Source organism: Nanorana parkeri, unplaced genomic scaffold (assembly GCF_000935625.1).
Source record: "Nanorana parkeri isolate BGI_ZX_2015 unplaced genomic scaffold, ASM93562v1 scaffold1809, whole genome shotgun sequence".
NCBI lineage: Eukaryota > Metazoa > Chordata > Amphibia > Anura > Dicroglossidae > Nanorana > Nanorana parkeri.
In genome coordinates this window covers 65,535-78,674 of record NW_017308077.1, presented here as the reverse complement: position 1 = coordinate 78,674, position 13,140 = coordinate 65,535, and the positions used below count along the sequence as shown (strand labels likewise).

At 44.7% G+C, this 13,140-nt stretch overlaps 1 protein-coding gene across 1 annotated transcript in view; it reads left to right on the top strand.

The window, feature by feature from the left end:
- The first annotated feature begins 11,459 nt into the window (after positions 1-11,459).
- Positions 11,460-13,140, top strand: part of AGL (amylo-alpha-1, 6-glucosidase, 4-alpha-glucanotransferase) — a 64,578-nt gene continuing 62,897 nt past the window's right edge. The window contains exon 1 of the mRNA XM_018571684.1: positions 11,460-11,538. The gene's annotated coding sequence lies outside the window, so the exon portion shown is untranslated. The remainder of the gene's footprint in view (positions 11,539-13,140) is intronic.

Genomic DNA, 13,140 nt, shown 5'->3' with positions numbered 1-13,140 from the left:
TGTGGGGAATCCGTGGAGACGCAAACAGGTATAGCAGGTCTGCGTGTCCGCTCCCCTGCGTGTCGCCGCCGCTCCCCGTGCGTAGTGCGCATGCACACCGTTCATTCCTGGGGGGGGTCAGGGGAGCGAGTCATGTGACATGACCAGCCCCAGCCAAGCCCCCGGTGACGTCACACTCCTAGGATGTGCTGTGGATGGAATGCCTGTATGACGTGGCAGCTGATATTATAATAGTATAATACATGCAGTGGATTTACTTCTCTCAGCAGCTTGATAATCCAAAACAGAGGAAATACAAGATGTTTACAGCAGCTTGAACACAATATATTAGAGTTGTCCAGGATCAATGTGGACGCTGTCCAGCCATGTTTACGCCTCTCAAGATCAGGGACACGGCACATCACAGGATAGCATTGGGGTTCCCCGCCTTTGAGTGCTATATCTTGTGTCATGCGTGGCCTAAAACACCATTGCTGTTGGGTTTATGCTGTTACGCACGTGTGCGATAACGTGCATTGTTAGGGAAGCCCATTCATTTGAATGGACTAACGCAACAAACTGAAGGTCATTTTTTTAATAACAAAGTTTACCACAGTGCGCATCACCTGTGTTGTGGCGCACCCTAATGAACAATGAATGGCACCGCAGCACACCAACATGCAACACGCTACCACAGTACAACACGGAGGAACCAAGCTTTAGGGCCGATTCACGCTTTGACGTGCGTTGCTTTAAGGTTGCCCATTTATTATAAATGGATTTCCAATGCACAACAACGAGCAAAAATGTACATGTGGTATTTTTTCTGATGCAGTCAGGGTGGGGTTGCCACCTGGCAGGATTCACCCGACAGTCTGGGTTTTGAATGCTGTGTCCAGGTTTCATGGCAGCAAAACCCCAAACACAGGATGTCAGGCAGACAGGGGCAACCAAAATTAAGATAGGGGCTAATGGCCCCCCACTGAAAATAGTCTCAACTGTGATATTTACATATGACTGGGTGGCGTTATTTACATATGAATAAGCCGCGACTCATTCTCCCCAAAAAAATGTCCCCGCATCGCTAAAGTGTTCAGGTTTCGCTTGAAGAAAAGGTGGCAACCCTAAGTCAGGGCCGATTTCAGGCTCTGGTGGGCCCCGGGGAAAAAATACAATAGTGGGCCCCCCCTTCTTCATCTCTCCCTTACCTCCCACCTAAATAGATCACACAACATGAACAATGTAATATAACATAGATAAGACTGACTCGCTAAGGTAATCTTGGCAGCAGTAAATACGTGAACAATACATAGGTAAACAAACAAACAAATGTAACAATGAAAAGAAAGTCTAGCTTATCACCATAGTGAAGCCTTCAGTACTAGAAAACCTTTAGTATAACTTGTATAACTTGAGATGCCCAGTTTGCACCCCTTTGCATGGTATGAGTTTTTTTCCGCCCTCACCCTGCAGCGCCCTCAGGAGGCCGCTTGCCTTGCCTTGCGGTAGAACTCAATGCATGGTATGAGATGCCCAGTTTGTACCCCCGTGCATGATATGAGATGCTCGGTCAGAACTCAATGCATGGTATGAGATGCCCAGTTTGTACCCCCGTGCATGATATGAGATGCTCGGTCAGAACCCAATGCATGGTATGAGATGCCCAGTTTGTATCCCCGTGCATGATATGAGATGCCCAGTTTGTACCCCCGTGCATGATATGAGATGCCCAGTTTGTACCTCCTCTCGTGATATGAGGTGCTCAGTTTGTACCGTCTTGCATTGCCCATTCTACCCTGCCGTCCATTTGTATGCACAGTGCCCAGAGATCGGGGACATCCACTCTCTTACCTCCATGCCCAGCTTCTGTTTCAGGACCGGGGCAGCACCCAGGTAGCCACTCTTATCCACGAACAGATAGTCTGACCCGCATTTCATGAAGCCCAGCAGCTTGCAGATGTCACACAGCACCCACAAAGTGCTGCAGCGGCTTATTAAAGTCCGCCCGCCTTTTAAATCAGAGTGGCCACAGTGTAGACTCCAGCACTGCCCAGCAGTAATGATGCCCGGGTCTCCCGGTCCTGCTCCCAGTCAAAGTAGAGCAAAAAAATCCCCTTTTCATGTGAGCCCCTAGACTGTGTAGTGCACTATAGCACATGTGTGTTGGAACTGCATTGCAAGATGAATAACACTCGCATTACCACAATGCATCACACTGCAAAAAATGTGACACGGCCCTTGATAAGTCAAGACTTTCACTGCAAGTTATCGGCATGCTGACGTCTTCACCAATTTCGTGGATGTGTGATGTCTCCAATTCCGTGAACCTGCTCCAGTTCATTGCAGTAATACAAGCAATCCGACGGCTCTACAGCCGGCGGATCGCTTGTATGTTAACAGGCACCGCTGTACAGGGTACAGCTGGCTCTGAGGGATAGGCAGAGCCAGCTGTCAGTCACGCAGCTGGGCGGATCTCGACATCGATGTCGGGATCCGCTGCGGCGTCTTAGTATCCCGGTATACTGAGCTTAGGGTAACGGGAGGACGCTAGTTTGTGTCCTCCCGTTACCCTAAGGAGAACTATGGGGAAAAACACTGACCCCATAGTTCTCCTTTAACCTGTATGTATCTGCTGAAAGAATAAAGCTGGCCATACACGTATAGATTTTCTGTGGTCAGATGGAAAAGGTGCAACAGATTCCTCCATCTACACTTAACTGTGTGGATGGAGTAATCTCCACCTGGGCCAATCTGTTGCACTTTTTCCATCTGACCACAGAAAATCTGCAGATAATTGTAAGGTGTGTGGGCACGCACCTTAAGAGGGAAATTCCCTTACATTGAAAAGATATCCTCTCACTTCCTGTTGAATCCACAAGACAGGAGGTGAAGGAAAATGAGACACAGATGACAAATAAAAAAATAAAACTGGCAGTGTTTTTCACCCTCCCCTACTTCTTAAAAATAAAACAAAAGTTTTGGCTTGAACTATACTTTAATGTAGCTGCAATGCAAGTTTAAGCACGTGAGCACACAAATAAATGCTGCTAGCCTTGACTGTGATATTGTATAGTGGTAGGCAACCTCGTCCAGCTGTTGTAGAACTACAACTCCCATGAGGCAATGCATGAGTGTGATAGCAACATGTATGACTCCTGGGCAGAGACATGATGGGATTTGTAGTTTCAGCACAGCTGGATGCCGAGGTTGCCCACGCCGGCATAGTCCATACAGTAAACAAGTGAGCCTGTATAATGTACGGGGGACAATACATGTAAGAGTTTTGGATCAATAAAACACACTGTAATACTATTTTTAGGATATTTTGCCATCTGTGTCCTATTGGGGAGATTTCCCTTCACTTCCTGTCCACCAGCCACAACAGGAAGTGAGGGAAATCCCTGCTGGTCAGCAGCATTGGAAGATTTTGCATCTGTTCCTATTCTGATGACAATCCAAAATGTGGGATTTCCTTTTACTTTCAGTGATAACAATCACCAAGACAAATACAAAGGGTGACTCTACCTAATGGGGACACAAACAGCAAGAAAGACCTGATAGATTTTCTAACCCCTCTCCATTCCATCCAAAACTAAAAAAAAAAAAAAAGTTTGGCCTTCAGTTGCACTTTACAATAATGTGTTAAGTGAAACAATATGTGTGACACTTTTACCATGCACTCACATACGTCATTAGTCATGTAATATTGCAGTGTATGACAATGCACTGTGGAAGTGTTTTACAGGGAGCTGCCAATCATTGTCAGTAGAACCACGACACAGAGTAAACAAACACACCTTCTTCTAAACACATCACATTACACGTAATAAACAATTCACGCCCTGCCTTGCAATGTGCGGAACAAAATGAGGCAGGTATGTCTTTCTGATCTGTGGACTCATGTTTAGGTTTCTACAGTCCAGTCTCTTGTTTCTGACCACATTGCCGATCAACATTGACCTCCACTAACTGCAAATCATCAGCTCTCAGTGTCCCACATAGCATGGGTACACATCCATATTCCAACCACATCAGAGTGCCCCCTCACATTAGTTGTCCTGATCAGAGTGCCCCCTCACATTAGGTGTCCCCATCAGACTGCCCCCTTACATTAGGTGTCCCCATCAAGGTGCCCCCTTACATTGGTTGTCCACTTCAGGGTGCCCCCTCACATTAGGTGTCCCCATCAGACTGCCCCCTTACATTAGGTGTCCCCATCTGAGTGTCCCCTTACATTAGTTGTCCCCATCTGAGTGTCCCCTTACATTATTTGTCCCCATCAGAGTGTCCCCTTACATTAGTTGTCCCCATCAGAGTGTCCCCTTACATTAGTTGTCCCCATCAGAGTGTCCCCTTACATTAGTTGTCCCCATCAGAGTGTCCCCTTACATTAGTTGTCCCCATCAGAGTGTCCCCTTACATTAGTTGTCCCCATCAGAGTGTCCCCTTACATTAGTTGTCCCCATCAGAGTGTCCCCTTACATTAGTTGTCCCCATCAGAGTGTCCCCTTACATTAGTTATCCCCATCAGAGTGTCCACATACATTAGTTGTCCAGATCAGAGTGTCCACTTACATTGGTTGTCCCCATCAGAGTGCCCCCTTACTTTAGGTGTCCCCATCAGAGTCCCCCCTTACATTGGCTGTCCCCATCAAAGTTCCCCCTTACATTAGGTATCCCCATCAGAGCCCCCCCTTACATTGGTTGTCCCCATCAAAGTTCCCCGTTACATTAGTTGTCTCCATCAGTGTCCCCTTACATTGGTTGTCCCCATCAGAGTGCCTTCTTGCATTAGTTGTCCCATCAGAGTGCCCCCTTACATTAGGTGTCCCCATCAGAGTGCCCCCCTTACATTAGGTGTCCCCATCAGAGTGCTTTCTTGCATTAGTTGAACCCCATCAGTGTCCCCTTACATTGGTTGTTCCATCAGAGTGTCCCCTTACATTAGGTGTCCCTATCAGCGTGCCCCCTTACATTGGTTGTTCCCATCAAGGTGCCCCTGTAACGTTTCTCAGCAGGCAGAGGGTGGGAGCCAGGAGGGGGAGCAGCCTACAGGTAGCAGTTACTCTTCCGTCCTCCTGTGATGAGGGTGGAGAATGCATGTGACATGTGACAATGTTTGTTAGGGCGCTGGCAGTTCTAACAACCAATGACTGTAGGGGCGGGGGGCACATGATTTCATTGATTGTTAGGATACCGCAGTCCTATATTATCCCTGCACTGCAAGGGTTAAATGCTTGTTTTGGTCTAGGGTGTAAAATAAAAAGATATACTCACCCGATCCAAGATCCCGCCTGGCTGCTAGACCAGTCCCCACAGACTCTTCTCCCCCGGGCTCCAGCAGTTATTGACCCGTGACCCGAGGGACATTCCATAGTCAAAGTGGAGAGGGAGAGAGGTGAGTGGTCATCGCTGCAGGACAGAGAATCAGGTGAGTATGTCTTTTATATTTTACACCCTACAAGAAAATGAGCAATTAACCCTTGCAGTGAGGGGGCAGCCCCACTGCAAGGGTACATTTCTGTCCGGAGTTCTTCTTTAAGCCAGGCCTTGTACATCATTTCCTCTTTTACTATATAGAGAGATGCACATGGCACAGCACATCCCTAGATGTGTCATGCTTCGCTGCCCGTGGACCATTAACCCTGTGAACCCTGTCCATCTCGATGGTCTCAGGAGGGTCTCTGTCCATAAGAGAGTTAAAGATCAGCACCCACAGAGGCTGTTGTGGAACTACAAGTCCCGTGAGGCATTGCAAAACTAACAGTTACAGGCATGATTCCCAGAGGCAGAGGAATGTTGGGATTTGTAGTTCAAGCACAGCTGGACGGCTGGAGTTGCCCACCCATGTCATAGCCATACATTGTTCCTGTGATTTCTGTTCTCACAGCAGTCACAGCAGTACATTACTTCCTCCACCCAATCAGGAAGGCAAGTCATAACGCACTGCACCACATTCCTAATTGGTTAGGAAACCAGGCTGCTTAGCAACACGTGAAGCGGGCTTCCAGCCAATCAGGAAGCTGGGAAGCCTGCTGGGAAGCTGGTCATAACCCACTACCCGGCTTCCTGATTGGAAAGGAAGCCGGCTCCATGCTTCCTCGGCACTGCTGATCAGAGGGAGATCTCCCTTTGACCGGAAGTTCCGGTATCGGAGCATTGGGGCGAGTACGAGTACTCTGCATCAACACCGATACTAGGATCGGTATTGGTGCATCCCTGATTAGAACCATTTTCAGGAGACCATATTAACACACCGTCTGGCCACAGTATGTCTCATTTGTTGGATTGCCTCAGGCGTTGGACTATAAACTTATCTTAGAGGATTTCTAAGGCCTCTAGCTGCCTCATGGAGTACAGCTCCTAACAGAAATAAATGGGGCCTGTGGCATGCAGTCGCAGTAAGAGAAGGACCCGGTTGGGACTTTTTTGCTGCGTAGTCTGTGCAGGGCCAGGAAGGCCTTGACAGTGAAGATTGTTGGAATGGGAGTAAGACTGTGATGGAAGCGAGACATGCCGCTACCTTCCTTTTTAAAAAAAAGGCCCTACTGAGCTTCGTTATCAGTTCAAAGTACCTATCAATGCAATAGGTTAAACAAACAGCACTTGCAAGGGCATCCGCCCATCCAATACTTAATTTGCAAAAAGGCATAAAAGCAGCAAACAAACAAATGCTTACATAACTCCATTACAAAGACTAGAGGCCACCACCTAAAGTTGGTGGAGAAAAAATTCCAGTACAATGGGCGAAGAGGGTTCTTTACAGTCAGAGCGGTTAAGGTCTGGAACTCACTGCCATCGGCAGTGATTTCAGCCAAGAATGTAGATTTGTTCAAGAAACGTTTGTCTTTATTCAACCCCAAATACTATGTAACTATGTAACATGTTTCAGCCCCGAAAACTGGGCCTTAGTCGTAGTCGTAGCTATAAATGCACCTGTATTAGACAATTTTTAACAAATCTGCATTTTTGCCATTTTAGGGCCATTCTAAGGCTTTATAAATCTTTCATTCATGATCAAATCAAATATCAGAGAGGTTGGAACATTCCATGTAACAGATACCTGGGAGAAGGGGCTATCGTCCTCAACCATCAGGACTGCTGGTACCTATATTTTCTGAATGATCTGTAATATGGGAGGTTGTTTGGCATTGGAGCACCAAAGGAGTTGTAATGTCCCATCATATACTATCGTCTTATAACATCAGCATTGTAATAGGAATACATACTGGAGTTGATTTCCATAATGCAGTCAAAGCTTACATGAAAAAAAATCCCTTTCATTTAAAGAGTGTTGCCTTCTGTCTGCCCATCACTTTCAACAACTTCCTGGATTCCCAGTGTGCTTTGCATCTCTTTCCCTTCTGCTTGATGTGATGTAATCTTGATTTCTCAAAACGACATATCCCATCATGCATTGCTTCCAGCAAGCAATGATGATGGCACATTGTTTAGATAATGGGTTTTAGTTCAGAAGGCAGGCTCTGTGAGCTGTGACACAAGGGCGTGCATTGTCACAGGGCTGAGTGAAATTGTGTCAGTGCATTGAGGAAGTCCATCCTATCGGCATCTTCAATAAGTACGTTTACAAACTTCTAGATGGTTATGGTTATTAGGAGTGGGATAGAACTTATGGAAATTGAATATAGAAATACATATTTATTATTAGTCTGTGACCATAGAGACCCTTTAATGTAGCTCTGGGCAGCAATCCTTGTTAGTAAACCTGGAAGACTCTCTGCATCTGACTGCAATAGATCATATAGCACTCATATGATGGACTTTGTTGTTGTTCCTGGGTAGCAATAGCGGTTTTGTCCCCCCCTCCCCCCCAGGAGTTGCACTTCAAATACTTCTTCTGCTAGTTCTGCCCTGAAAAATGAAAATATATGAAGCATATTTTTTTTCAAACTGTAGAATCACAAATGTTTGATAGTTATTGGATTGAAAGATAAACCGATAATGGTGACACGACTCTTCGCTTTGTCAGTTTTACAATATATGCCCAATATACATATAATAATTCCAGATGATGAAATGTTTATTATGAAACATTGCAAATGTGTTTTAAACAAGGTTAAATAAACGGCAAAATGTAAACAAAAAACTAATTTTACCGAAGAAAAAAAAACACAATAACACATATCTGATATAAGAACTAAATGTGTGCAAGAGTGGCCTCTAGTGGCAATCAAACAGTATTGCAATTGTATAATTCTACATATTACATATTTACATATTGCAGATTGTTTTCACACAGTTCACAGCAGTCTCTGTCCCAAAGGTTGCTTGCAAACTACTTCAATAAAATCATGACCTCACTCATGCACTGTAAATTTTTGTTTTTGTTTTTTTTAAACTGGGAAAAAAAATCAATTTAAAACATTTACTGTAAATCATTACCAAATACATCAATCACAGGACACTACCATCCTTCAGTGTGATTACCAGATTTTATAGAAAAATAATATTTCATGTAATCCCCTTGTGTACCCTCTGTGCAAATACCCAGCCTTGAAATTACTGCTAAACCCTGGGCTGGAGAAACAGTTACACTTGCAGTGGGGCCCCGTCCACACTGCAAGGGTTAAATGCTCCCTTTGTCTAGGGGGATAAGAATAAGGGGAAATATCCTATTCCTCGCTCCCCCAGACTTCCGCCTCCTTATAAAACGGGTCCCCTGAAGCTGCTCCTCTTCATTACCCAACGGTCGCAGCTCTCCAACATCCTCAGGTACAATGCAGGCCCGGTGGAATAACATTATATACAAGGACGACGAGGGTCCGCTCATACCCCAAGAGCATCAGAGATTGCTGGCTGTTTTGGAAGCAGGTAATAAGGTAATGAATCAACCTTATTCATCAACCCCTAGACTTAACAAACTATTAACCCTTGCGGTATGGAGGAGACCCACTGCAAGTGTAACTTTTTTCCAGCCTGGAGTTCAGCTTTAAAGTAGTAGTATCATGGCTGGGTATTTGCATAGGCCATAAAAGCCAAATGGTTTTCTATGTGCGGCCCTCAGCCATACATCATGGTGCTGACGGTGTATACAATGATTACAGTCATTCTATCTTTCAGTGTCATCCGACCTACAATTGCTGTTGCCATCATTGCCCTACACTGGATGTGCACTATAGTATTGTATAGTGTTGCTTGTATAGTGAACGCTGATTATTTCTTTTCAGTCTATATTGAACTCTCACCTTCACACTTTCTACCTCCAGCCTTAGGGCTAGTTCACACCAGATGCAGTCCGTTCCGTTTTTGAGCTGCATCAAAAATAGATCACAATGTTTTCCTATGGGATTTCTTGAGCTCTGTTCACACCATTACAGTCTGTTCCGATGCAGCCAGAAACAATACTGCTTGCCCTATTTTATCTGCATCGGATCGCGACGGACCGCATCAAAACGCACTGGAACCCACTTGAAATCCCATATTAAGAAACCCCCCCAAAAAAACAACAATAAACGCATCAATCCTGGTAACATTGCGGCAAACTGTATCGCACCACAGGTGTGCAAACGCATGCGGTTCTGATGCAGTTCTGGTGTGAACTAGCCCCACAGACCTTACAATTATCTGCCGATTTTTGTCTGCGATCACATTTTCATCCGAAAATCTGCTAGTTGATGGGAAGTGCACAACGCAATTACTGTACAACTGGCAGATTTTCCTCTTTCAAGCAGGCTAGAAAATGTTCATCTAGTTGGACGAAAATCGATGGGTTAGTGGTGTTGTTGTACAACAAAAATCTCAAAATGAAAACTGCACATGCTCAAACAAAAATCTGTTCTTTCCATCGACCGCATTCGGGCAGGTGGTGGTGCTGACGATTGTTAATTGCGAACTACATTGGTGTGCATGATGGGCTGTTTGAATGAAAATTGAACGAGGGTGAGTTGTCTGGACAAAGAAAGTTGTACAATGGTTGTAAGGTGTTTAGTCCTCATTCACACGAGTAACAGCCAGCCCGTACAGATCCGTGCTGCATGCACAGCCGTTCCGGGCCGCTCCCGGGAAGGATAGGTGATGCGTGTGATTTGTATGCAGCAGCCTGTTCTTCTCTATAGGAGTATGCGGCCGTACGCCGCCCTACGCTCACCTGATCTGTACGTCTGTATGGGTGCGGGTGTCCCTGCTTGGACAGGATCCATCCGGTCTGCGTACGAGCACAATCACCCTCACTTGCATGGTTGAGAGCTAAATGGCGTTGCATGGCCATTAGTGTTGCTAGTTAGGAAATGAGGACAGCGCAGTCAGCACCTGGGCAGATGTGGAGAAGGACAGTACCGCTGGTGCACAGAACTATACATACATAGAATCTTGTTCTGTGTGTTCTACTCTTGATCCTAAGGGCTTGTTCACACCAAATGCAGACCAGATCTGCATGAGTTTCTGAACACGCAGTGCAGTGGGTTGTGCCACGTTTTTGATGCGTTTGGTTAAAAAAAAACTTCTTTTTTTTTTAGTTTAGAATGGGCTTTTAGTGCGTTCCAGGGCATTTGCATGTGCTTATGATGCGTTTGCATGCGTTCCAGAGCAGGTAAAATAGAGCTTGCTGCAGTTTTTTTACATGCTCTGGAACTGAACGCTGCAGTGTGAACTAAAATACCCAAAATACCATTGGAATACATTGGACGCAGTTTCGATCCCGTCTCTAACTGCTCTGCTCCTTGAACACGCTTGGTGTGAACAAGGCCTTAAGGTTCTTAATTCCTAACCTTAGTGAGACCAGGGCCTGGTATATTCTTCTAAAACTTTCCCTGTCCACACAGTAAAAAAGTAAATACAATAAAAGTATGACTATGAAAAATATGTATTTAAAATGGTTATTCGTGACCACATACTCATGGTCTCCATTTTCTGGCTTCCATACCAAGTTTGTGAGTTGGGAAACACGGACACATTACATCATGAAGTATGTAGGCAAATGACATGGCGCCTACTATGCCTCCAGTAACCTGGACCAAGAGCATCAGTGCTCAAAAAAATAATTGATTTAACCCAAAATTACTTTTTCAATCACAACTTTTCTTTATTTTGTTTTTTCAAAATAACAAATCAAATAATGTAAAGGTTAGATGAACGATTTGGAATGTTAAACACTTCTGACAATGAAATAATACTTTGACAGATATCTGTACATCAGACCAAACACATGGACATAATATTGTGGCAAAATTTGTTATTCTTTGCACAACTGCTCACTTTAGAGCACAGATCTTTATTTACAAAAAGAAGGATAATTGAGGAAGATAGGACAGACGGATTGGGATCCAAATAAATTACATTTGGGGACCATGGTTGCTATGTGCAACCCAACTTTATGTAATGAAATTTTCCTTTAAGGCCTAATAAATTAAACCAGCAGCTGCAGGCTTATCATAACAATAGGAGTTCAGCAATACAAGCAGCAGCTCAAAGTACAACTCTCCTGTCTCCTCTTGTTCGTGTTCTAATAAAGTTGCATTGAGGAAAAAAAATTGAACGAACTTTATTGTCCCCAAAGAGACTGACAGAGAGCATTGTGGGAGCAGCCGAGGTGACTAGAAGGTGAGGGCTGTGTACTGATGATTGCGTGTGTAAGTTAGTGTGCGGTGAAGGGGCGTGGCCGTGTGTTTAACCCTTCATTGCCGCTACCGTGAAGACTCCGTGTGAGCGGAATGAACGGCGGACGCGGACTGAAATTGCTGAGAACAGCCTGTGTGTTGATCTATATATAGCGCTGCAGAGGCAGTCAGTGTGTTCTAAGACGCAGAGCATCCTGGGACTTGTGGTCTGATTGTGGGTGGAAGATTTCATGTACACAGGCTATGGGGATTCGGTGTGTTTCATACACTGCACGTCATATGTTTACATAATACACATGTGTACATGGTATGGAATGGCATTTATTGTGTATCCATTGGAGTTTATATATAGGAAAGATTTTTTAGTTCGTTTTGGATAGAAAAGGGTTACAACTCTTATTTGGTTATTTTGCTGCATGTGGTCCCCAGGGGAGATGTCCTCCCACTTCCTGTATTGGAGAGGAGATGCAACAGGAAAGGAAAAGACATTTCCTTGAATGAGGCTATTTCAACCTGACACCCCTCCCCCTAAACAGTTGTCATCGGAATCTTTTTTTCCCCATTAGATGATTTCCTCTCACTTCTGGTTCTGGTGACAACTCTAACATTGTGCAAATTCTCCAAGGTAACATGCGTGGGAGGAAGAATGAGCAGACTTCAAGTGCGGAGAGAACGACAAGCCCCTCTGCCACGGTGGCTGATGGAACTTGTAGTTTCCCCATTCACAGATCCTGTCAAAGGATCTATGAATGAATGATGCCGCTGTTGGGCGGAGCCATGCACAGCCAAGCTGAATTCAACAATGTGCACAAGCCTGCAGTGAGAAGAAACCCACTATTTAGGTAAATGGGGGGCCGGCGATGTTACCGTGTTTCACCTAAGTATGGGTGTCATATGATACATGGCATAAAAGGTCATCGTAGCCTTTAAAGCCGACATTTACCTCCTTCCACTAAAAATCACATCAGTATTCAGCTCTGCATGCTGATAGGAAATCATTTCACATTCATTATTTAAACAAACATATTTTTATTTTACTTACAATTATTATTTTTCTACTTCCTGGTCCTCTTGGGCATTAGTGATGTAATGTGCCCAAGCAATACATCCTGGGAAGGTTACGTCAGCAGAGCATTGCTGGGAAATCTCATCTGTAATCACATGAGATCTCAGGAAAATACATTTTCTTTCCTTGAGATGATGTGCATGGTCACATGTCCTAGTCACATGGGCCAGAGTTCCAGGAAATAAAGATAGATGCAGTTAAAATGGCCACTGTGAGAAGACTGTGGAAGAAAAGAGAAATAAGGTATGCAAAGAATACAAAGCCGGCAATTATCTAGAAGTATGTGTTTGTAGATTGTCATCACTAAACATTTCTGAAGGAGCCTCTGTTGTCATTTTGAAGATAAGAGTAAAGTTCCACTTTACCTTTTCTAGTCCTTCCATACATTGCACAAAGCTGAACCATGGTGCCAAAATTCAGCGCTTCTCCAACTTCATGACTCCAGCTGGACTTTACTGCTGCATTTCTCTTCTGTTCTACTGGGTCTTGGGTGCAAGTCCCTGTCCTTGCCAGGATTAC